This window comes from Choloepus didactylus, chromosome 17, assembly GCF_015220235.1.
Source record: "Choloepus didactylus isolate mChoDid1 chromosome 17, mChoDid1.pri, whole genome shotgun sequence".
In the NCBI taxonomy this organism is placed as follows: Eukaryota; Metazoa; Chordata; class Mammalia; order Pilosa; family Megalonychidae; genus Choloepus; species Choloepus didactylus.
In genome coordinates, this window is record NC_051323.1 from 11,050,960 (window position 1) to 11,077,408 (window position 26,449).

At 37.4% G+C, this 26,449-nt stretch overlaps 1 long non-coding RNA gene across 1 annotated transcript in view; it reads right to left on the bottom strand.

The window, feature by feature from the left end:
- The window catches only part of LOC119512682, a 180,328-nt gene extending 154,574 nt beyond the window's left edge, over positions 1 to 25,754 (bottom strand). Inside the window, exon 1 of the long non-coding RNA XR_005212442.1 lies at positions 25,546 to 25,754. This is a non-coding gene — a long non-coding RNA (uncharacterized LOC119512682). The remainder of the gene's footprint in view (positions 1 to 25,545) is intronic.
- Positions 25,755 to 26,449: the final 695 nt, after the last annotated feature.

Here is a 26,449-nt window from a genome sequence, read left to right on the forward strand (position 1 = left end):
ATAAGTCTTAATCCTTTATCAGATATACTTACACATAAATATATTTTATCTTTCAGTCTTTTCTTTGTTTAAGACATCTGCCATCATTCTGAAGTTGAAATGTTTACATTATCAGTCTATCTTTTTTTTCCCCTTGGTTTGCGGTTTCCTCAAACTACTACTTACAAAGGCCTCTCCATACCATAATAGTTTAAAAATAAAATTTCAGTAACTTTCTATTTTTTTAATATCAGAAGTTCTCGCCCACCTAGTCTAATAATTATAAACTAAGAAAATTAAAAGTTATTTTTCCCCAAATTAGGCTCTACACTTTAAAATGTAGTAGTTTAAAAAAAAAAGGTTTCATACAATCAGGTTAAAGTTTTATTCAGGCCTTCACCCTCACCACTTAGGGTATATCTTGAAATCAATATCAGCTTTGGTTTCCTTATCTGTCAAAATAAATAATAATCATAATTAACAAACAGGGTTTTCATGAGAGTTAAAGGAACAATGCACATACTGACTGCAGCTAGCCATCTAAATGATCAGTTAATGTTAGCTTTATTTTTAACTGGTACATTGCATTTGCTCAATAAATATTTGAGGTGTACAAAGGAAAACTGAACACTCTTATGCCTAGATATTTACAACACCTGGAATTTTGATCATATTTATGGTTTGAATTATGTTTTTAATATTATGACTTTTATTTTAAAATGCATGTTACAATTATTAATTTGAATTGATATTGATTTAATAAATCAATTTGAATTGACTATATGCTATTCCTATTTGTAAATGAGTCTGGTTCACATTGATCTTTTTTGCCACATAGTATCTGTGACATTTCTTGCATGTAATTTTACCATTTCAGAGTTATTATTCTCACACTCCCCACAAAGAAGATATGGTAGATAGCACTGCCTGCATTTTACATAAAAACTGAGCCCCAAGCAGATTCAATGGCTTACTGGAGTTCTTTGACTGATTAATTAAGGCCAGGATTATATTTCTGATCTTCTGTCTCCCAGGCCAAGATTTTGTCTACTGCATCACCGGCAATTAAACTGTGTTCTTTAAAGCATTAGAACAGCAGTTCTCAAACTCAAACATGCATTAGAATTACCTGGAAAGCATGCACAACCCAGAATGCTAGATATAATCTCAGAGTTTCTGATGTGATAGGTCCAAACTTTCTAAGAAATCTCCAGGTGACAGTGATGGGGCTGGTCTGGGAACCCACTTTGAGCACCACTGCACCAGAAGCTCCACCTTTGAGACTGCCATGAATAAATAAGGGGCCAAGTGGATGGGCTTCCCTACCACCCCTCACAACTTCAACCAAATGCTCCACTTTTATCGCTTCCATACGATTTAGTTGATTAATGGGTTCTGCTGATTCAAAACTATGTAAATAATAAATAGAAGTTAAAACAACCACACTATAACACACTATCTATTGTCTTCATGTTAAAAGGATAGAGAACAGGACTATACCCAAGAAACCTGAATGTTTTCTGTGGGATGTCAGAACCCCTAGACTTCAGGGAGTCTGGAAATCGTAGTACGTTTATTATAGCACAGTTGGCCTGTTTTTTTTAAATTCATTCATTCATTTTGCATAAGGCCTCTATTTACCATTCTTCACAATTTGCATGACAACCTTTCCAAATTAAAGTAACCTACCTGGCAAGCAGCAAGACTTGGCAGGATCTGGCAAGCATCCTAAAGTTCTAACAGTAGAATCCATAGAACCAGCCCTGTTTAATGTAATGGGGGAGGGAACCTATCCTTGGAAGTCCTTATAAAAGCATTTTGACATAATAGGGCACCACGTGTCACCTACCTCTCAGTATTGTTGTCTGTGTGCATGTGAATGTGTGTGTGTGTGTGTTAGTAACACATCCACAAAAGTTCTTTTGGACAACTATACCGTGACCTTAGATATAAAGCTATTCTCTCTGGTCCCTAGTATCTCACTTTTTAAATCAGTGGGTTTGGCCTGAGTGTTTTCCCTGTCATTTTCAGCTGAACCCAGCCAAAATCCTGAACAAAAGGCAAGATAAACTGGGTCCAAGTATATCTCTTAGAGAAAATAGTAAGTGAACTTGTCTCCTAACGCCTTGACTTTCTCCAGCTCGTCCTACCCTCAGTTGTTTTAAAAATGTAACCTGTGCCATCAAATATTATCTTGGTACCATTTTAGTGCACAGAAAATTGCTAAGAGCCACTGAATAACTGGAATTTACCTTTCCAGAGTCTTCTCTTGGATCTCAGAACATCTTTTATCTGCTCAGCATTTTGTATGACCCTTAAATCCAAACTATCTTCCACAAAGATAACAGGTAGGTTGCACAGAATGGAAACACTGCTCGCTCTGTGCCCGCCTGTCTGCTTGTTTATCCAGCAGGCAGAACTCAGGCTAAAGGGGAAGGGAATAGTTTGAGGTAAATGACACTGACACTGTGTACAAAGTTGTATCCTAGTAGCTGTCTTGGAATTCAAATGGAAGGATTTACTTCATGGCCAAGAGTGTCAGTCAGGTTCTCCAGAGAAACAGAACCAGTAGGAGGTTCATGATATATATTAAGAGATTTATTTTAAGGAATTGTCTTATGCAATTGTAGTGGCCAGCAAGTAAGAAATCTGTAGGGTAAGCTGTCAAGATGTAAATACAGGCAAATGTTGATCTGCTTTCTTGACAAAGAATTTTACCTTCTCTGGGAAACAGTGTTTTTTTTGCTTTTATGGCCTTTCAACTGATTGGATTAGGCCCAACCATTTTATCAAGGGTAATTTCCCTCACTTAAAATAAACTGATTGTAGGTGTTAACTACAGCTACAAAATACCTTCACAACAACACCTACATTAGTGTTTGATGAATTAACAGGGTACTATAGCCCAGTCAAGTTGACACATAAAACTAATCATCATGCCAACTGTGAAATTTTGAGCCTCAAGTTTTTCCTCTCTGGAATGAGAATATTCCCATCTTGCCTCAGTGAACTATATATGTGGGACTCAACTATGATTTGTAAACATGGAAGCCCCCTATAAATGTTAGAGGTGGATTTCTTTTTTCTTTAGAACAGAGTTCCCTCAACCATGTTCTCTAGGAATAGTAGTTTGAGAGGTTTGAATCAGTGGAGATTTACAGTCCTCATTCTCTGAAATGGCCAGCTCTGTTAAGGCTTGAATAATCTTAGATAGGCAATAGAAAGCTTCTAGGCCTCCCAGGAAATATTTTCCCTGTTCTTGGAAGGGCCGTCATGGAGCAGGATCTGGTTAGACAAGGCACTGCAAATATGTCTACAAGAGAAGGGAATTCATGCTGGAAATACAAGAAATGGCTACCCAACTACATCAAAGGCAAGCCTGTGGGCTTCATTTACCAAAATCTAGCTAAGTGTGGGACATAAATTAGGCATTTGAACGGTGTTAAGTGGTGAGATGCATAAACATATGCTCAGGATGCAGATTCTGCCATTAGGCAGTTCTTAGTCCAGCCAGTACAGCTAACACATGGAAACACAAGTAACACACACACACACACACACACATTTTCTTGAATTTAATCCATTCCTGTGGGCATGAACCCACTGAAAGTAGGACCTTTGGATGGGGCTATTTCAGTTAAGGTGTGGCCCACCTCCATCAGGATGGTGTCTTAATCCTATTACTGGAGTCTTTATAAGAGAATGAAATTCAGACAAAGAGAGAGAAAGCCATAGAAACAAGAAGCTGACATCAGTGAAACCCAGAAAAGAAGAGAGGGACCAGCAGATGCCACCATGTGCCTTGCCATGTGACAGACTAAGGACAAAGGATAGCAGGCAGCCAGATCCAAAACACTACAGTCTGGGGAGAAAGCATCACCTTGATGATGCCTTGATTTGGAGTTTCTCTTTGCCTCAAAACCAAGAGCAAATACATTTCCATTGTCCAAGATGAACCATTGCATGTTATTTGCTTGAGCAGCCCAGGAAACTAAAACATACACACATATGTGCATATGTATGTAGAAGATACAATAGAGATGTGACAAAGTGCCTTCCTGACGACATTATGCAATCATTCACAGGGGGCCATTGCATGGGCCAGCTTTGGGTCACCTAATGGTGACTCTGTTAAAAGGTTGGGATTGCAGCTTCCAGCCTACCCTCAGACAATCAATCATCTTTCAATTTCTCTCTACATAGGAGGAGGAGAGAACAAAGACCAATTAAAGACTATGGTTGGCAGCATCTGGAATGGTAAGTTTACAGGGAAACTCTCTTATGAGCTGGAAAAAAATGGAAGTCACAGATTCACTTACCTAGTGGGTCCTTGAGGAGTTAAATGTTCTCAGAGAGTTATTCTTATTACTTAAAAGAAATTCCACACAGGCAGCAGCACTCCTTCCAGTCTATCAGTTCTGATCAGTGTGCCTAACTGCCCATTGATCTGCCGACAGCTTGTAATAAAATTTTTAAAATCTACCACATGGCTTGAAAGAGGAAAAAAAAAAATATCTGTATTATATCTTTTCAGTCTTAAAGGGAGCAAATTTAAAAAGTATAAACTTCCGATACTGCTGAGTTTTACATGTTTATTGCCTGGTTCCCTATGTAATATTCTGGGAAATTAAAAGGGGGAATACTCCCTCAAAAATGTCCCTGACTCAAAAAAGAATTGACAATAATAATTTTAGCTCAGTTCCTTAAATTAAACATGATACCTCAGCTTCTTTTTTTTTTAAGTGAAAGAATGGGGGAAAAATGTAATGCCCAAATTAAATAGTCCCAAGAAAATAAGCTTTTTTGTTCCCATAACATTCATGATCAGAAAAAGCCCTCTCTTCATTTTAAGTTCCATAACAGGGAACATACTTTATGTCCCTTGTTCATCTTCCCCCAGAGTTTTGTATGATGCTTGCAATTTAGTGTGCATGCAAGAATACGCATAACATAAATAAATAAATGATGGTATAACAAGCAACATATATAAGAATTTTCATAGCAGTAGTTTGTAAGAGCAAAAAAAATTTTTAAAGTGAAAAAATTCATCATTAGAAGAATGGATAAATGAACTTTGGTATATATTCATAAAATGGAATGTTACACAACTTTTGAAACAAATACACCATAGATATACATGACAATAAGGATAAATATTAGCAATATAATATAAAAAGGTAACTATCAATAGATTATATATAGCCTAACTTCCTTCTTATACAGCTAAAAACAACTTAAATCTAAAAGATGTTTTAGTAACACATACACATAATTTGAAATTTATTTACAAAGAAATGTAAGGGAAAGATTGAACATAGGATTTGGAGTGATAGTTCTCTTGAATTCGGATAGGGGAATGGTGTCAGGGAGATAGATTGTTGAAGGGTTTTATTTTATTTTATTTTATTTTAGGAAAGGAGAGATGGAGGGAGGGAAGGAAGAGGAAGAAGAAAATGAAAAGTGACTTAAGGGGCATGCTTATCAATCAAATGTAATGTGTATTGGAATCTCTTCAGATCTTGATTCAGTTAAATGGACTGTGAAAAGACATTTTGAAAACTGTTGGGAAAAAATGAACATGGATTGGGCATTAAATGATATTAGGGAATTATTTTTAATTTTTGTAAAGGTGTGATAATGATACTGTGGTTATGTTACAACAGAAGTTTTTGTTAGAGATACATATTGAAGGATTTACAGGTCAATACTTCAACATACTCTAGGAAATAAAAAGGTGCATGGAAGAGTAGATGAACCAAGAAGGTAAAATTTTGATAATAGTGGAAGCTGGGTGACAGACACATGGAGGTCCATTATTCTATTTTTCACTCCTCTCATGTATGTTTGAGGTTTTCCATAAAAAGATTTAAAACTACAACAACAACAACAAAAAACATACTATGGGAAAGCCCAGATCTCTTTCCACTCCCAGCTGCGTGAAATAACTAGACAGGAATATCCTTGCTGCAACATTTTCAGAAGAAAGGATCAGGCTGAAGAGGAATCTCTTAAGGGGTGGGTGGAGGACAAGGAGCCTCACAGGGACAAGAGTGTAGAAGGAAAACTGGTTTTGAGTAGTGTGTTACAGGAACCAAGGAGAAACACGGTTTCAAGATGGAAGGAGCATCAACTACGCCAAATATTGCAGCTGTCACAAAAGATTGAAAAGCCTCTGCTAGACATAGCAACCAGGAGGTCACTTACAATCTTGGAAAGAGCAATTTCAGTGGAAGGTCGGCTGTGAAGGGGAGAAGAGGTGTGATACTAATTTTTCTTTTCCCCCAAAGGAAAGAGAGACTAGAGATGCTTTTTATGCTAAAAGGGGGTTGCCATTTGAGAGTGGTTAACAATATAGCTGAAAAGAGGGCAGGGATCCTTACAAAAGAGGGAGAATTGAGAACAAATCCTATGTACATCCCACTGAAGCAATTAGCTCAGTTTTCTGATCAGTCACTTTACTTACCTAGTTTACTGTAACTTCCAATCACTGGAAGGAGTTTTATATATTCAAATATATACTATTGTCAAGCTCTGAACTTTTGTTATGAGTGGTGAGTTCTAGTAACTAATAACCAATGAGCTGACTAAATAAAAAATAAATGCCCATGATGATACTGTCATGGATCATGAATTATAACCGATTTAGTTCTGTGACCTGAGATAATCTCATGGGAAAAATAAATCAGTGAATAGGTGATTGACAGAAAGGACTAATGTATGAGTAATATCCACAGCATGGCGAAAAGAAGGGATGTCACCAAAAATGGAAGGGATGGGGGATTGATAAAAAGTGAAGGAGGAGGGAATAATTTTCTAAAGGACTGCCAATCACCTGAGAGATTTGATTTCGACAAACTAGAGCCATAGTCAGACTCTCTGGTCATGAGGAGCAAATAAGTAAATTCTTGAATCATTAGGCCACTTTTTTAAGCATAATCACTTCCCATTATAAACATCTTCATGCTCAGAAAGCAAACAAATCATATATTCAACAAACAACAAAAACATTACCTAGTGGGGGGCACACAGAACAAATAAAAATAGAGCAATAAGAAAAATATAAGCTAGTAGTTAGGACTTGCAGATTATCATTGCAGAGTAATAGATTTCTGGATAACTAGGTGAAGACATTTTCGTGTGTGAATTTTCTTAATCGTAGTTTCCCGGCCATTTCTTTTCATTTTTTGACTATTCTCTTTTTAGTGTCCAGTTCCTATTAATCAAAAGAGGAACATGGGAAAATTATTCTTTTCCAAATTTCACATATCCAAAGAGATAAGAAATTAATTCATATTTCCCATTAAAATTGATATCCGAATGGATATGTAGTGCATTTTAACTGCAGCTTTGTTAGGGAAACTGTCTGAACCAAGTGGTGATATTCCTGGTGATTGATTTAAAGATCAGGACCTGCAGTGATTTTACTCTTTCAAAGTACATTTTACATCCATATCTTCCTTGAATGACAAATATTCCCAGTAAATATTTTATCAGGAAGTTTAAGTACAACAGTGTAAAAATTTCACACTAGAGTTTGCCATTAATTTTCCCATTCAGTCATCACTTTGGGTAGAATTGACATCTTAACAATATTTAGTCTTCCAATCCATGAAAACAGAATATCTTTCCATTTATTTAGGTCTCCTTTAATTTCTTTTAGCAGTTTTATAGCTTTCTGTGTAAAAGTCGTTTACATCCTTGGTTCAGTGCATCCCTAGATACTTGATTCTTTTAGCTGCTATTGTAAATGGAGTTTTTACTTGATTTCTTTGTCTGTTTTTCCATTGCATGTATACATAAACACTACTGATTTGGGGGCCTTGATCTTGTACCCCATCACTTTGCTGAGTTTATTTATTAGCTCTAGGACCTCTGCTATGGATTTTTCAGGATTTTCTGTATGCAGAATCATGTCACCTGCAAACAGGGAAAGTTTTACTTCTTCCTTTACAATTTGGATGTGTTTTGTTTCCTTTTTCTTGCCTAATTGCTCTGGCTAGAACTTCCAGCCAGTGCTGAATAACAGTGATGACAGTGGGCATCCTTGAATTGTTCCTCGTTTTAGAGGGAAAGTTTTCAGTCTTTCCCAATTAAGCATGTGAGTTTTTCATACATATGCCTTTTATCATTTTGAAGATGATTCCTTCTATTTCTCCTTTTCTAAGTGTTTTTCTCAAGAAGTGGTGTTAGATTTTCTCAAATGCCTTTTATGTGTAAATTGAGATGAATATGTGTTTTTTTTTTTCCTTCATTCTGTTAATGCAGTGTATTATATTAATTGATTTTCTTATGTTGAACCACCTTTGCATATCTGGGATAAATCCCACTTGGTCATGGTGGATACTTCTTTGTGCTGCTGGTCTCAGTTTGCTAGTATCTTGTTAATAATTTTTGCATCTATATTAATAAAGGCTGTTTGTCTATAATTTTCTTTTCTTGTGGCATCTTTATCTGGCTTTGGTATAAGGGTGATGTTGGCTTTGTAGAAAGAATTAGGAAGTGAGGAAGTGGTCCCTCCTTTTCAATTTTTTTGGAAGAGTTTGAGCCAGATGGTGTTAACTCTTCTTGAAATGTTTGGTAAAATTCCCCTGTAAAGCCATCTGATCCTGTGCTTTTCTTTCGTGGAAGATCTTTTATTACTGATTCAATTTCTTACTAGCTGTTGGTTTTGTCAAGATCTTTTATTTCTTCTTGAGTCAGTGTAGATAGTTTGTGTGTTTCTAGGAATTTGTCCATATGATATAGGATATCTAATTTGTTGGCATACAGTGGTTAATAGTATACTCTTTTAGTTAATAGTATACTTGTTTATTTCTGTGGGTTTGGTAGGAATGCCTCCCTTTTCATTTCTGATATTATTTATGTCCTCTCTCCTTTTTTCCCTTTGGTCTATGTAAAGGTTTGCCAATTTTATTGATATTTCAATAGAACCAACTTTTGGTTTTATTGATTTTGTTTACTGTTTTCTATTCTGTTTCATTTATTTCTTCTCTAGTCTTTATTTTGTTCATTCTGTTAGCTTTGTATTTAGCTTGCTCTTCTTTTTCTAGTTTTTCCAGTTTTGAGGTTAGGTCTCTGATTTGAAATCTTTCTTTTTTCTTAATGTAAGCATGTAGAGCTATAAATTTCTCTCCCAGCACTGCCTTCGCTGCATCCCATTACTTTGGTATGTTTATTTTCATTTTCATTTGCCTCAAGATATTTCCTAATTTCCTTTCTGATTTTCTCTTTAACCCATTGGTTGTTTAAGAATATATTATTGAATTTCTTCTTATTTGTGAATTTTCCATTTCTCCCTCTGTTATTTATTATTGGCTTCTTTCCATTGTGATCAGAGAGATACATTGCATGATTTTAATATTTTTGACTTATTGAGACTTATTTTGTGACCTAAGATATGGTATATCTGGTAGAATGATCCATGTATACTCCAGAAGAATATATATTCTGTTGTTGGGTGAAGTTTTCTATATATGTCTTTTAGGTCTAGAAGGTTTAGAGTATTGTTCAAGTCTTTTATTGCCTTATTGATCTTCTGTCTTGCTGTTCTAACTATTATTGAAAGTGGTGTATTAAAGATTCCTACTATTATTCTAGAACCATTAATTTCTCCCTTCAAATCTGTCAGTATTTGCTTCATATATTTTGGGGCTCTGCTGTTAGGCATGAACTTTTTTTTTAATCAAGATTTTCTTAAGCATTTAGGATTGATACAACAGCAGCAAAATAATAGCTGTTGCAAGTCTAAAATGAGTTCGTACTTCAATTTCCAGGCATAATCAGGTAGAAGTGAGCCTCACATGGAATCCAAAACTCTTTGAACAGAATTTATGCTAGACTCTAGCACCAGATATTCTCTAGCTGATTCTAATGGCACCTCAAGTACCCGCCTGAATAGGATGTTTTTCAATCTAACTGTCCTTACTATTTTATTATTTTATTTCCCCATTTCCTCTTTAACCCATGTTTTCTTTCATTGCTGCAAAGGACTGCACTGATAGTATCAGGCTTTCTTGGTAGCTAATAGATTTTCATGTCTGATCACCCCAGTCTTCCTGATATACACTTGCCTATCTGTGAGTCCCTGCACTGCTTTCTCAGGCCTCTTTCCCTCACTTGTCACATCTTATTTCTCTGGTGTGACTCCTCACCCATTTCCCACAACCTATGGACTTAGGACCAGTGACAATGACCTCTGAAGTGATCTATCAACAGTCTCAGCCTCCTTTCTGATCCAGAGTCTGGGACTCCAGCCATCATATTTCTACTCTTCATTGCTGCCCATGCTTGTGAATCCTGTGTCCTGGTGATAAAAGTGTTTCCTGGAATACTAGCCCTTATACCCCTACCTGTGCAGTCAGTCACTTTTCACATAGAGCCCTTTGATGCCTCCCTAGTGCTAACCTGATACAGCACATCTTCTTAGACTGGCTCTGAAAGTTTTACAATTTGGCTCCAATATATTATTTTGAGCCTCCTTTTACAGGATGTACCAAGATGAACAATTTTCTAAAGCCAGGTTGGACTCAGTCTGAAAACCACATTATAATTTCTTTCTTCACTTAGACTCTTTCCCTTTCTGGAATGAATTCGACTTATGAAATTGAGACTCCAGATTATGAGAGTTATCCAAGAAATACTTGTTGGTGTATACCTGTGCTCAATTCATTCACTGGTTCCACAGCATATGGACTCAACATTTACTGTGTGTCTGGCCCTAGTGTGCAACAGCAGACCAAAGTCTCTGTTCTCAAGGAAACCAAACAATCTGCTCTCCAGTCATGAGAGACAGGCAATTTTTAAAAACCTTATAATGTGTCAGATGGCAATAAGTGCTAGGAATAAAAATAAAACAGGATAAGGATGTTGGGAAAATTTTATGAGAGTATATTTTAGAGAGTAAGTTCAGAGAAATTTCTCTCATAAGAGGGAATTTGGGCAAAGACCTGAATGAAGTGGAGGTGTAAGCTTGCTAATATCAAGGGAGTCTTTTCTGGAGAAGAGAATAGCAATTGCTAACTGAGACAGGGGTAGTCAACAAAGAGAGCATTGAGAATGACTGAGAGTGTGGGTTTCATTCCTGGGACCAGCTGTTGCAGCATCAAAAGGCATGGGATGGGAAATAATCTTCTATACCCCACCCCACCCCACCCCCAGCAAGGATAGGTGCATATCAGTTCAGTAGGAAAGAAATATTAGGTTACCTTCATATATGGATGATAACTTAATTGGAACTGAAATTTTTGAGTCACAATCTTTACCCTTCAAAACTCTTGACATTCCTCCATGGCTTCTGTCATTTAGTGGTTTTATGATTTAACACTTATGTTTTGCTCTCAAGAAGATAACCAGGATTGTATAAAAACTTTCTTAGTGGGCTTTTAGCTCAGGGGATATTAACTTCTTTTATTATGAGTTTGACATTTGTATCATCTTTGCCTGCTGTGATGGTTAAGTTCATGTGTCAACTTGGTCAGGTGATGGTACCCAGCTATTTGGTCAAGCAAGCACTGGCCTAACCATTGCTGGGAGGATGTTTGTGGCTGGTTAATAAACCAACAGGCCGGCTTATTAAATCACCAGTCAATTGGCTGCAGCTGTGACTGATGACTCAACAAAGGGCATGTCTTCCACAATAAGAGAATGCAGTTGGCTGGATTTAATCCAATCAATCAGTTGAAGGCTTTTAAGCAAGACAGATAGAGGACCTTCACTTCTTCTTCGGCTGACCAGCAAAGTGTTTCCTGAGGAGTTTGTCGAAGTTGCAAGTTCACTTCCTGAAGAGTTCATCGAACACATTCATCGAAGATCCCAGTTCATTTCCTGAGGAGTTCGTCGGAGTTACCAGTTTGTTTCTTTAGGAGTTCATCGAATATCATTGGAGTTGCCAGTTTGTTGACTGCTGTATACAATTTGGACTTGTGCATACCCACGACTGCATGTCACTTTTATAAATCTTGTATTCATAAGTATCTCTCATTAATTCTATTTCCCTAGAGAACCCTAACTAATACAACTTGGTACCAGGAGTGGTTCTTGAGAAACAGAACCTTAAAATGGGCTTTTACAATTTGTTTTCTACTCTGATTAGATTCAAAGGCACTAATGACTCCATTTCCAATAATCAAGAGGGCACTGACAGTCCATGGCATGAGTTAGCAAAGGAGATATGCAAATAACACTGTTTGATTCTCCTAATCATACTCTTGTATGAAGCAAGGCTCTGGGTGACAGTGTTTCCGACACCTTCACAGAGTTTTGCAGAATTAAGAGGTATAATGATGTTGGCTGGCTGCTCTTAGATACATTGGATAAAGTTGTAAGAGAAGGGGAAGAGTGAAAAGCTTCAAATTTAAAACTTAAATGCCATATGACAGATGCAATGGAAGCATTAGGCAGAGTAAGCAGGCAAGAAAAAGGAATAAAAAGCATCCAAACTGAAAAGGAAGAAGTGAAATGATCTCTATTCACAGATAACATGAATTCTAGATATTGAAACCCCCCAAAAAATCCACAAAAAGGAGTAAATTCAGCAAAGTTGCAGGGTAGAATATAAATATGCAAAAATCATTTGTGTCCATATTTATTACCAATGAACAATACAAAAAAGAAACTAAGAAAATATTTCCATTACAATAGCATCCCAAAAGATAAAATACCTAAGAATGAATTTAAATAAGGAGGTGAAAGGTTTTTACTCTGAAAACTACAACCTCTTGTTACGTGTTTTTAAAAAAGACAAATAAATAGTAAATAAAATGTTCATGAATTGGAAGAGGCCTCTTAAAAATAAGAGGCCATACTATACAAAATGGCTTACAGATTCAATATAACTATTATCAGAATTCCTGTGGCCTTAGTGTAGAAATAGAAAAGATGATACTCAAAATCATATGAAATTTCCTATGAACATTCCTAATATTCAGCATCCCTGAATGTTAAATAAACTTAAAAATGATGAACAAAATTGTAGCACTCACACTTCTGATTTTCACATTTGCAATTTCACTTATTACAAAGCTACAGTAATCAAAACAATGTAGTACTGGCATACATAAGAATAGACATACAGACTAATGATAAAGAATTGAGAGTCAAGAAATAAACCCATAAATCTACATCCAATTGATTTTTTTAAATTTAATTTTATTGAGATTGTTCACATACCATACAATCATCTAAAGTGCACAATCAGTTGCCCATGGTACCATCATACAGCTGTGCATCTGACACCACAATTAATTTTTTTTCAAATTTTTAGAACATTTTCATTACTCCAAAAAAGAAAAAAAAAAACAAAAAACAAAAAAGAAAACTCAAATCCTCCCATACTCCTATCCACCTCCCCCTCCATTACTGACTCACAGTATTGGTATGGTACATTTGTTACTGATGATGAAAGAATGTTAAAATACTACTAACTGTAGTACGTAGTTTGCAATAGGTATATTTTTCCCTATATACCCCTCTATTATTAACTTCTAGTTATAGTGTCATACATTTGCTTTAGTTCATGAAAGAGATTTCTAATATTTGTACAGTTAATCACTGACATTGTCCACCACAAGATTCACTGTTTTATACATTCCCATCTTTTAACCTCCAACTTTCCTTCTGGTGACATACATGTCTCTAAGCTTCCCCTTTCCACCACATTCAAAAATGCTTCCAATGCAATGCAGTGGTTAAAACAGATATCATTTTCTTGTTTCTGATCTTAGAGGATAAGTTTTCAGTATTTCACCATTGTATATGATTTTAGCTGGGGGGGGTGGTTCATGAATTCCCTTTATCATGTTAAGGAAGTTCCCTTCTATTCCTACCTTTCTGTGTTTTTATAGTGAAAGGATTTTTGATTTTCTCAAATATTTTTTGAGTCAATTGAGATGATCACGTGCTGCTTCTTCCTTTGTTCTATCAATGTGACGTATTACATTGGCTGGTTTTCTTATATAAAACCACCCTTGAATTCTGGATTAAATTCCCACTTGGTCAAACTGTATACTCTTTTTAATATGCAATTTGAATAGGTTTGCTGTTTTTTTGTTGAGAAATTTGAGAATTTTTGCATATACATTTGTAAGGGATATTGTCTGCAGTTTCCTTTCCTGTGTCCCTTGGTCTGGCTTTGGTATCAGGGAATGCTGGCCTCATAGAATGCGTTCAGAAATGTCACAATGTCTTCAAATTTTGGGAAGATTTTGAGAAGGATTGGTGTTTATTGTACTTTGAATATTTGGTGGAATTTACCAGAGAGGCCATCTGATCCTGGACAAATCTTACCTTTGTTAGGAGGTGTGCCACTTTGAATGTATTATGTCCCCCAAAACACCATTATCTTTGATGCAATCTTGTGGGGGCAGATGTATTAGTGTTGATCAGATTGTAATTCTTTGAGTGTTTCCATGGAGATGTGACCCACCCAACTGTAGGTGATAACTCTGATTGGATAATTTACATGGAGGTGTGGCCCCGCCCATTCAGCATGGGCCTTGATTAGTTTACTGGAGCACTATATAAGCCCAGACAGAAGAAGCAAGCTTGCTACAGCCAAGAGGGACACTCGGAAGAACACACAGAGAGCTGAGAGCAACTGAGAGTGACATTTTGAAGACGAGCTGCAGTAAGAGAGGATAAAATGCCCAAGAACAGCATTTTGGAGAATGCCATTTTGAAACATAACCTGGGAGCAAGTGGACACCAGCCACGAGCCTTCTGAGCTAACAGAGGTTTTCTGGACACCAACAGCCGCCCTTCAGAGAAGGTACCCGATTGTTGATGCCTTACCTTGGACACTTCATAGCCTTAAGACTGTAACTGTGTAACCAGATAAACTCCCTTTATAAAAGCCAATCCATTTCTGGTGTTTTGCTTAATGGCAGCATTAGCAAACTGGAACAGGGGGGTTAATCATTTGCCTCTGTGCCTTTTGACTGGCAAATTTAATCCTTTTACACTTAAAGTAACAACTGAAAATCACTACTTTCTTTCACCATTTTGCTATTTTGCCTTTGCAAGTCACATTTTTGACCCTGAATTCTTCCATTAATGCCTACATCCATATTTATTCTTTATTTTTGTGTTTTACTATTTTGAGTCCTTTCTCATTTCTTTCTGAAAATAATTTTCTTGTGTTTTCTCTGTGGTTAGCAGGGGTTGAAATTTAACATCCTAGATCTATAGCACTCTTACTTGAGTTGATACCAATTGTTTTACTTTCCACATTTTTGTACTTGCAAAAGCATCACCCTACTCTCCTGATACCAAAATCTGAATTCTGCAGGGGTCATATAGGAGAGTTGAATGGGTTTGTCATGGGAATCACCACCCCTGCATCCTTCAAGTTCTCAATCTCTCTTATCTCCCCAGGAATGTGGGTGGTATTGCTTTTGATGTGCTATTTTGCTAGGTAGAAGCAGTTCTAGTGGCTTCCATTTGGTCTTTTTCTCCCTTTGTTGAATTTCATACTCTTATAAATGACTCTATTAATAGGATTAAGATCCATTTTGATTGAGTTCAGTCACACCTTAACTGAAGAGGCCTCACTGAAAGGTCCTACTTAAAATGGAGTCACAACCACAGGAATGTTTTTTGGGGATATAAACAGTTCCAAACCATCACACCAACTTATCTTCAGTAACATTCACATACAGTGTTCCTATGCCCCTCCAAACCCTCACATTTTTTGGTACTTGTTACAAATTACATCTTTGTATATTGTATGTCCCAAACCATTGATTTATCATTACTTTTTATGCATTTCCATTTTAGCACCCATCTAGCTAAAGCCTTGTCTATATGATTGATCTTTTTTAAATAACCAACTTTTGGTTTCATGATTCTATTGTTTGTTGTCTATTTTATCTCTTCTTTAATGATTATTATTTCCTTTCTTCTGCTATTTTAGGGTTCACTTTGCTCTTCTTTTCCTAGTTCCTTAATATATAAAATTAGGTTATTGATTTGAGAGCTGTCTTCTTTTTTAATCTATGTGTTTATGGCTATGAATTTCCCTCTGAACACAGCTTTCACTCTATTCCTTATGTTTTGATATGTTGTGGTTTTGTTGTCATTTGTGTCTGTGCATTTTCTAATGTTTTTGTGATTTCTTCTTTCAAACCCATTGTTTGTTTAATAATGTGTTTTTTAATTTCCACAGACTTGTGAATTTTCCAGTTTTCCTTCCTATTTATTACTAACTTCATTCTATAGTGGTAAGAGAAGATACTTTGTATTGTTTAAATCATTTTTAGCTGATACAGACTGTTTTGTGAGCCATCATACAGTTTATCCTAGAGAATGATAGAGGAATGTATACTCTGCTACTGTTGGGTGGAGTGGTATATATCTATATCTATATCTATATCTATATCTATACCTATACCTATATATATCTATATCTATATATCTATCAGGTCTAATTAGTTTATGGTATGCTTCAAGTCTTCTATTTCTTTATTGATTTCCTGTCTGGATGTTCTATTGATTATTGAAAGTGGTGTATTAAAGGCTCCAAAGATTATTTTAGACTGTCTATTTCTCCTTCAATTCTGTCCATGTTTTCTTTATATACTTTGGTGCTCTGTTTGCTGTGTATCTGTTTATAATTTATATATCTTCTTGATGAGTTTGCCCTTTTATCAATATATAATGATCTTCTTTGTCCTTTGAAATACTTTTTGTCTGATATTATTAACACCTCAATTCTTCGCTTTCAACCTATTTCCATCTTTATTTCTACTGTAAGCCTCCCATAGACATTATATACTTGGATTATGGTTTGTTTTGTTTTGTCTTCCAGAATATAATTGTTAATCAGAGAAGCAGCAGGTATACAGAAAATCAAGCAAGTACCAAGTTCCCTTATAACCCCCTTACACATGCAGTTTTTCCTATTAATACTTTGCATTAACGTGACACATTTGCTACAATTGATGAAACAATATTATTTTAATTATATTATTAATTACACACCACAATTTACATTAGGGTTCACTGTGCTGTTATATATATTTGCTAAATTTTTATTACAGAGTTTATTCCATTTACATTTGATTATTGATTAGAATGACTTTCTTCTTCCATTTAGTTATTTGTTTTCTGTATGTCCTATATCTTTTTTTGCTCTACATTTCCTCCATTATGTCTTTTTGTGTTAATTACATTTTGTTTTGCATTGTGCTATTTTATTCCTTTCTCATAACTTTTTTGTATGTTTTTATTATATAGTTTCTTAGAGACAACTATAGAGATTCCAATTAACATCATAAATTTATTTTAAAAATCTAGTTTTAATTTAAACAGCTGTTCTGGTTTGCTAATGCTGCCATTAAGCAAAACACCAGAAATGGATTGGCTTTTATAAAGGGAGTTTATTTGGTTGCACAGTTACAGTCTTAAGGCCATAAAGCATCCAAGGTAAGGCATTAACAATTGGGTACCTTCACTGGAGGATGGCCAATGGCATCTGGAAAACCTCTGCTCGCTTGGAGGGCTCATGGCTGGCATCTGCTTACTCCCAGGTTACGTTTCAAAATGGCATTCTCCAAAATGTTGTTCTTCGTGTGTTTTGTCCTCTCTTAGCTGCAGCTCCTCCAAAATGTCACTCTTAGTTGCTCTCAGCTCTCTGTGCATTCTTCAAAGTGTCTCTTGTGTCTGTAGCAAGAGTCTGGGCCTGTGTGGCTCTTTTCAAAGTACTCCAATGTTTCAGTTAACACCCACCCTGTATGGGCAGGGTAACATTTTCATGGAAATTATCCAATCATAGGTTTCACTCACAGTTGATTGAGTCACATCTCCATGGAAACAATCAATCAAAGGATTCCAATCTAATCAACAATAAATTCATCTGCCCCCACAAGATTACATCAAATAATAATGGCATTTTGGGGGACATAATACATTCAAACCAGTACACCAATGTATTTGCAACAGTGTACAAAAACATTGTTCCTATACAGTGCAAGCCCCTTTATGTTGTTACTGTCACAAATTATATCTTCATATATTACATGCCCTTTAATATGGATTTATAATATTGTTTTATGCACTTGTCTTTAAATCAAATAAGAAATAAAAAGAAGGGTTACAAACCAAAAATATAATAATACTGGCTTTTATATTTACCTATGTAATAACCAAGATAGGATTTAACAAAAGAATATGAATACTGAATCTTCATATATATATAGATGCTAGTGTATTCGAATAGCTAGAAGGAAATAACTGAAATGGTGGTACTCTCCTTCATTTTTGAAGGAGAGTTTTATCAGATATGAAATTGTTAGTTTACTAGTTATTTCTTTCAGCACTTTAAAGTGTCACCCCACTCCCTTCTGGACTTCATGGTTTCTGATGAGAACTATACTATTAATCTTATTAGAGATTTCTTGTAAGTGATGTTTTGCTTCTCTCTCCAAACTCTCAAATTTCTCTCTCTCTCTCTCTCTCTCTTTTTTTTTTTTCAACACTGAGCCAGGCCATTTACCACTCTGCAATCACTTCCCACTTGCACTGAGCTAGAGAACAGTCAAAGGTGAAAGTTTGGGGTCTTTCAGGTCTTTTTGCGCTTGTTTTCTAGCTGGGTATGATGCGATTGTCTAAATTTCCCAGGATACATGGGCACATCTGAGTGCCTCACTTTCCCAAAGGAACTTCCCAACTTTATCTCCCAGGCTTACACTGCTCTATTGTTGACCTCTATTGTCATCTTTGCCCCATGTGACTGCAAGTTGTTCTTGTGTCTAATAATGATTTTGAGGAATGAGTGCTACTTTTCTGCCCTAGGTGAATTCCTAGTTAGGTGAAATGTTTCATAATACTGGAAGACAGGAAGTTCCTCCTGAGATCTATCTATTTTTCTCATGCTGCTCATCTTATTGGGTCTGTATGCTGTGAATCAGTGAATATTCAAGTGTTAAAGGAATCAATGTAAAATACTGGGACTGATGATAATGTTGTAATTGTCCCTAGAGACTTTTAGATTTGTGTCAAAAAGTCAAAAGATAGAGTAAAATTCCAATTAAAACAAAGTGTAATAACATTCTGTACAAAAGGCCAACTTCATTAAATACCAGCATTAAATATCTATTTTTTTTAAGAACTAGGCTTTTGGACTCAATGAAGAGAGACTTTTTTACTACTGAATAAACACGGCAATTTTGTGTTATGCACAAAATCCATTTAACTCATTCCAATCCTAAGTCCTGACAAGCCTGGGAGATTTCTCAACTATTACAACTAATAGATCCTTTAACAGTGCACCAATTTTATTTCTTGGACATCCAATTTAAATATTGTTTAGAGCAGGGATTTCCAAATTTAGCTGCATATTACTATTTCCTGGGAAGCTTTTATAAATCCTGGTGCCCTGGTTGCAACCCATACCGACTGTGCCAGTTTGAATATATTGTGTCCTCCAAATGCCATTATCTTTGATGTAATCTTGTGTGGGCAGACATTATCAGTGTTGATTAGATTGTAATTCTTTGAGTGTTTCTTTGGAGATGCCCCCCACCCAGCTGTCGGTGATGACTCTGATTGGATAATTTCCATGGAGGTGTTGCTCTGCCCATTTGGGGTGGGTCTAACTTGAGTCACTGGAGCCATATGAATGAGCTGATGGACAGGGGGAATGCAGTGCAGCTGAGAGTGAACTTTTGAAGAGGAGCTACAGCCAAGAGGGACACTCTGAAGAAAGCACAGGAGCTGCAGATGAGAGACAGTTTGAGGATGGCCGTTGAAAGCAGACTTGCTCCAGAGAAGCTGAGAGAGGACACATATCCCAAGTGCAACTAAGAGTGACATTTTGAGGAACTGCAGCCTAAAGAGGAACATCCTGGGAGAAAGCCATATTGAAACCAGAACTTTGGAGCAGACGCCAGCCATGTGCCTTCCCAGCTAACAGAGGTTTTCCAGACACCATTGGCCATCCTCCAGTGAAGGCACCCAATTGCTGATGTGTTACCTTGGACACTTTATGGCCTTAAGACTGTAACTGTATAACCAAATAAACCCCCTTTTATAAGAGCCAATCCATCTCTGGTGTTTTGCATTCCAGCAGCATTAGCAAACTAGAACACTGACTAAATCAAAATAGCTGCAGGTGGGAGCCAGGAAACAGTAATTTGTAAAGATCCCCAGGTAATTCCAAGGCACAGCAAAGTTTGAGAACCACTGGTTTAGATTAAAAAAAAAAAAAATCAGCAGGAATACTAATGAAATTACAGATCCCTGGTCCCCTTCCCAAACACTCTGATTCAATGGGTTTTGTGTGGGGCACTGTACCGGTTTGCATACATTATATCCCCCAGAAAAAGCCATGTTCTTTGATGCAATCTTGTGGGGGCAGACATATTAGTGGGGATTAAGTTGGAACTTTCTGATTAGGTTGTTTCCATGGAAATGCACCCCACTCAACTGTGGGTGATAACTCTAATTGGATAATTTCCATGGAGGTGTGGCCCTGCCCATTCAGCATGGGCCTTGATTAGTTGACTGGAGCACTATATAAGCTCAGACAGAAGGAGCAAGCTTGCTACAGCCAAGAGGGACACTTTGAAGAATGCACAGAAGCTGAGAGACTAGCTGCAGATGAGAGACAGTTTGAAGATGGCCATTGAAAGCAGAGTCTTGCTCCAGAGGAGCTAAGAGAGGACAAAAACCCTAAGAGCAATTGAGAGTGACATTTTTGAGAAGCTGCAGCCTAGAGAGAAATGTCTTGTAAGAAAGCCATTTTGAAACCAGAACTTGGAGCAGACACAAGCCACGTGCCTTCCCAGCTAACAGAGGTTTTCCGGACACCATTGGCCACCCTCCAATGAAGGTACCCGATTGTTGATGCCTTACTTTGGACACTTTATGGCCTTAAGACTGTAACTGTGTAACCAAATAAACCCCCTTTATAGAAGTCCATCCATTTCTGCTGTTTTGCATTCCAGCAGCATTAGCAAACTGAAACAGGCACTGTAGGTGATTTGAATGTGGATGATCCACAAACACGGTTGAAGGAATACTGCTCTAGAGCAGGGTAACTCAGTGTGAGCATTGGAACTGATGCATTGGCATTAACTATGAGCTTGTTGGAGATGAAAATGCAAATGTATATGTAAGTGTCCCGTCTCCACCTAGTGAACTAGAATATCTGAGCCAGATAGCCAGTCCTCCAAATGATTCTTGCACATATTAAATTTGAGAATCACCAGCCTAAAAATATACAAAATATAAGTATAGACAAGTGGTTCCCAGTCATGGCTATTTTCCCCCAAAGAGACATGTGGGCAATGTTTGGAGATAATTTTGGTTCTTAGACCTGGGAGGATGGTCCTACAGGCTGCTAGAAGGTAAAGACCAGGGATGCTGCTAAACTTCCTGCAATGCACAAAGCAGTCCACCACAACAAAGAGGTCAGGAAATCCTGATACAGAAAAATAAAAAAAAAAACAACAAAATAAAAACAAAAAACAAAAAGCAGACTTCCCTCAAATTAAAACTGGAAAACAAATACCTTGTTTGGGCTCTTAGTCAGGGATAGTTCTCTGCAGAATTCTGAAGGGCACCAAGTTTGTAATTGGTTCCTCTGAAACTATACTCTTTGTCTTTCCTTTTCTTCTTGCCACCAGGTATAATAATTTCTAGTGTTGTGGTAACAAATTTCCACAAACTTGGTGGCTTAAAGCATCATACATTTATTCTCTCCTAGTTCTAGAAGTCAGAAATCAAAAATAAGATGTCAGCAAGGCCATTGTTCCCGTGAAGACTTAGGGGAGATTGTGTGCCTTGCCCCTTCCAGCTTCTGGTGGCTCCAGCCATTCCTTGGCTTATCTCTGAATCACTCCCATCTGCCTCCATGCTCACACTGCTTCATCCTCTTTGTCAGTCCTATCTTCTTTGTGTGTCTCCTAGAGGACACTTGTTACTGGATTTAGGGCTCACCCAGGTAGTACAAGATGATCCCTTCTTCTCAAGCTCTTTAACTTAATTTCATCTGCAAAGATCCTGAATCCAAACCAGGTCACATTCTCAGGTTTTGGAAACTAGGATGTGGACATATCCTCTGGGGACCTCCATTCAACCTACCCACTAGACCTCCTAACTGTTTCAGAATTCCTGCTGTGGTGCCAAGATTGTGGCAGGGGCTCCAGGATTCCCTCGGAGGCAAGGGTGTGGAGGAAGGGGAACATGTTTCAAGAAGTGTCAACACCAGATCTACACAATCTCTTCCAGAAAACAGAAATGAAGTCTTATGTTCAACAAAAACTTGTGCACAAATCTCATAGCTGCTTTATTCATAAGATCCCAAACCTGGAAACACCCCAGATATCCTTCACTGTGTAAATGGTTGAAAAAACTGTACTGCAGCCACACTATAGAAAACTACTATATTAGTCAGTGTTCTCCAGAGAAACAGATCTGAAACATATATATAGTGTGTGTGTAAATATTAAGAGATTTATTACATGAATTGGCTCATGTGACCATGGGGATTGGCAAGTCCAAATTCCATCAGGCAGGCCACAGGTTGGAAACTTCAACAAAGTTGGCAATGATTTCTCCAGGAAAAGAAGGCTGGTTGAAAACGAGATAGAACTTCTTTTTTACTGCTGAAACCCTCAGTTCTTGCAGTAAGACCTCCAAGTGATTGGATAAAGAGATTCCTTTCATTGTTGAAGACAATCTCCTTTGTTGATTGTAGTGTGCATGCAATCAGCTGACTAATGATTTAAATCCATGCACAAAATTGCCTCACAGTAACAATCAGGCCAGTGCTTGCTTGGCCAAACAACTGGATACCATAACTTAGCTATGTTGACACATGAAATTAACCTCACAACTACTTACTAATAAAGAGGAGGAAACTATTGATACACACGACAATTTGGAGGAATCTCCAGGTAATCAAGCTGAATAAAAAAGCCAATCCCAAAAGGTTACATGCTGTAGGATTGTTGACGTGACAAAATTATAGAAATGGGGGATGGAAAGATTAGTGGTTTCCATGGGTTACAGAGGGAGTAGAAGTGGGAGAGGAGTGGGTGTGGCTATAAAATGGCAGCATGAGGGATCCTTGTGCTGATGGAAATGTTCTGTATCTTAACTGTATCAATATCAATATCCTAGTTGTAACATTGTACTATAGTTTTGCAAGATGTTATCATTGGGAACAGGATCACTCTATTACTTCTTGCAACTGCATGTGAATTTCTGGTAAATTATCTTAAAAAGAAACAAAAATAGTTATTTTAGTTTGCTAAAGCTGCCTTAATGCAATATACCAGTAGTGTACTAGCTTTAGGCAATGGGAATTTACTAGTTCAGAAGCTTCCAGTTCTGAGGCCATGAAAATGTCCAAATCAAGGCATTGACAGGTTATCCCACAATCCTGGACTCGTCTGTCACATGGCAAGGCCCTTGGCAGTGTCTGCTGGTTCTTCTCTCTCAGGTTTGGCTGCTTTCAGCTTCTGGCTCCCTCCACCCATAGCTTTCTTTCTGAGCTTCTTTGTTTTTTCCTCTGTATTCTATGTGTTTCTCTCTGTTTTATCCTCTTATAAAGACTCCAGTAAGAGGATTAAGACCCACCTGGGGCACACCTCAACTGAAATAACCTAATCAAAAGGTCCAACCCACAATGGGTCCACATCTACAGGAATGGATTAGCTTTAAGAGCATGATCTTTTCTGGGGTACATACAACTTCAAACCATCACAATAATTTTTAAAAAGTAAGGAATAGACTGTTTGAAACTTTGTGCAGCTTGGAAATGAGACAAAGAATTTAAACATGCATAGCCATAAAGAGAGCCTCCAAATTGCTGAAAATACTGACAATCATCTAAAGCCATGTGCAATAAATTATGAGCTGATTAACAGCTGTAAAAATACTTACCTTACCTAATAATCAAAGATGCAATTAAAAAAAAAAAACAACATGCTGTATTTTAAATATGTATACACAGTGAACCCAAAGGAGAGAAAAAAATGGGCATCTACAAACTTTGTTGATAGTAATGTAAATCAGTTAAACCTCTAGAATGGCTATTAGGCTGTATCTATCAAAATTAAAAAAAAAAAAAATTAAAATGCACACACATGTCCCAGAAATTCCAAGTCCATCCTCCAAAAATTGTACAATATAGTATCTATAAAGTAAATATTATTGACTGCTGTGTGCCAACCACTGTAGTGATTAATGAGAAAAAGGAAATTAAAAGATTGTCTCTGTGCTTCAACGTGTGTTTATAATTACTCAAAATTATATCAGATTGCACGAGTTGAAGAAAAAAGAACTTTTTCTGAAAATGCAGCATAATCACGGTTGAATACTATTTAAGGCAGAGGGGCTGGGGGATTATATTCTCAAATATGTGTTGATCCCTTTTTCTCCAGGACTCCTCTGGACCTGAGGAAGTACATCTGAATTACCTGTCATGTCAAAGGAGGGAAAATTGGAAAAATAACTTATCAAAAGTGTCACAACTCTGATAGACTTTGGTTCTGAGGAATGTTGACAACTCAAATAAAATCAGTGAGAAAAGCAAAACTTCATTTGGTGCATGAAAGTGGCCCCAAAGTGGTGAGATAAAATCAGATTTGCTGTCTAAGCCACTACACAACTTCAGGGCAACAGAAATCTTCAAACAACTGTGATCATTGGGGTCTGGCGGGAGACAGAGTTGCTAACACCTTTGGAGCATGTCCCAGTCACAAATGACATCATGCGGACAGAGATCAAGCTCGTTTTACTAGCAAGCCTTAGATGAGAAACCCAAGTTACATCCAAATGAATTGAAATTCATAGCAGTAATCCTTTCTGAAAGGAAAAGACTTGGCAAATACAGAAATCACTTTAGGAAACTGGGATGGGGGTTTTGAGAACATCCTGCTTTAATGGGGTTGCAGATGTCGGAGGTTAATTCCAGATACTCCTAAAACAAACTAACAACAATTATTTTTAACATGATTAATTCTAAATCTCACTTACAGCATTTGGATTAAATCTCTAGATTTAGTTCCAACACCTGTTTCAGAAAGTTACTGGAAAAAACAATCTCTAAGATTTCTTCCTGCTATGAATAATTTCTTGATTATGCTCCTCCCAAATCCTATTTTTACCAAGAGTTCCCTGGGGAAATGATTCATAGGGAAATAATTTAAATATAAAAGGAATTATAAATGGAAAATGATGGTTTCAAATAACTACACTGATTCTTTATTGCTTTTTATTTTGGAAGAGGATGAAGGGGAGGATTTTGTTGTTTTACTGAATGTGTAATATTTTCATAGGGTTCAAAATTCAGAATTTATTAGTAAGTGCAGTAAAGGGCCTGATTCCATTTTTTGATGTTTGACTGCTGACTTCTTTTAAGCCTCACCCTCTTCTTCCCCTTGACCCCACATCTGGACAGACTGATAAAATGCCCGCTCCTTTGGAGCCTACGAGAAATTCACATCTCACAAAAGCACAGCCCCTGCTTGGAAACTTTTCCCCAGTCCCATGCCCTAACCACTGTATTATCCCAAAACAATCCCACTTCCTCTCTCAAGCCAGCTTAGACATGCTTGTGCTCACCTTGCTTTCCCCAAGAGCCTCTTGTGTGCGTGGCAAAGATGTTTGTGCCTTCTCAGTGTATGGGGTCATCAATCTCGACGTGCAAGCCAAATTTGGGGTGGGCAAGTCCACCCTGCTTCTGCAGAGTGTCCAAAACGATCGGTGCAGTGAGCAGGCATTCTAGTTGGTGACGATCATCACGGCTAGGGGGCTTTCTTCTCTTGCTCTGATTTGCTAACTGGCTCTGCTGCCTGTGGGTGAGTGTTCGCTGAGCTGCTGCTTGTTGGAGAGCATGCTCTTTGAGCTTTGTTGCTGCCTGCTAGCAAGCTTGCATCTTGAGCTGGGTGCGTTGTCCCACATTTGCTAGGTTCTACAAAGACTCTTTTATACAGTAACATGAATCAAGTGGCCTTGGTTCATGTGTCTTGGCTCAAATCCATCGTGTGCCTCAATTAAAGCAGGAGCCATGATTGATGCTAGGCTCGGGAGAATGGCTTTTACCTTGTGAACCTGTGTGTCTCTGCCAGGCATTGGGCCCTGTTCTGTAGAGTGCTCAGGGGAGAAAGTAACACCCCAGCAATATATGTGTCCATTCAGTGGCCATTTGTATGGAGGAAGGGTCATTGTTACTACGTGGCAGACTGAGGTCCACACCCCTAAAGGCAGATGGTTCACTGCGACCCTACAAAATTCTTTGCTGCTCAAGCCACTGTCAACACACACACACACACACACACACACACACACACACACACACACAAAACAAACAAACAAAAAACTCTGATCCTTAGGATTCTAGAGAAAAAAATACCCGTGGCACGTTTGTGGCACAGACAGGCAGTTAATTCAACCATGGTGACAGGGGAGGCCCCTAACTCCTCTGATGATAAGGATTTGACTATCTCTGGAGGAAGAAATTATAAAT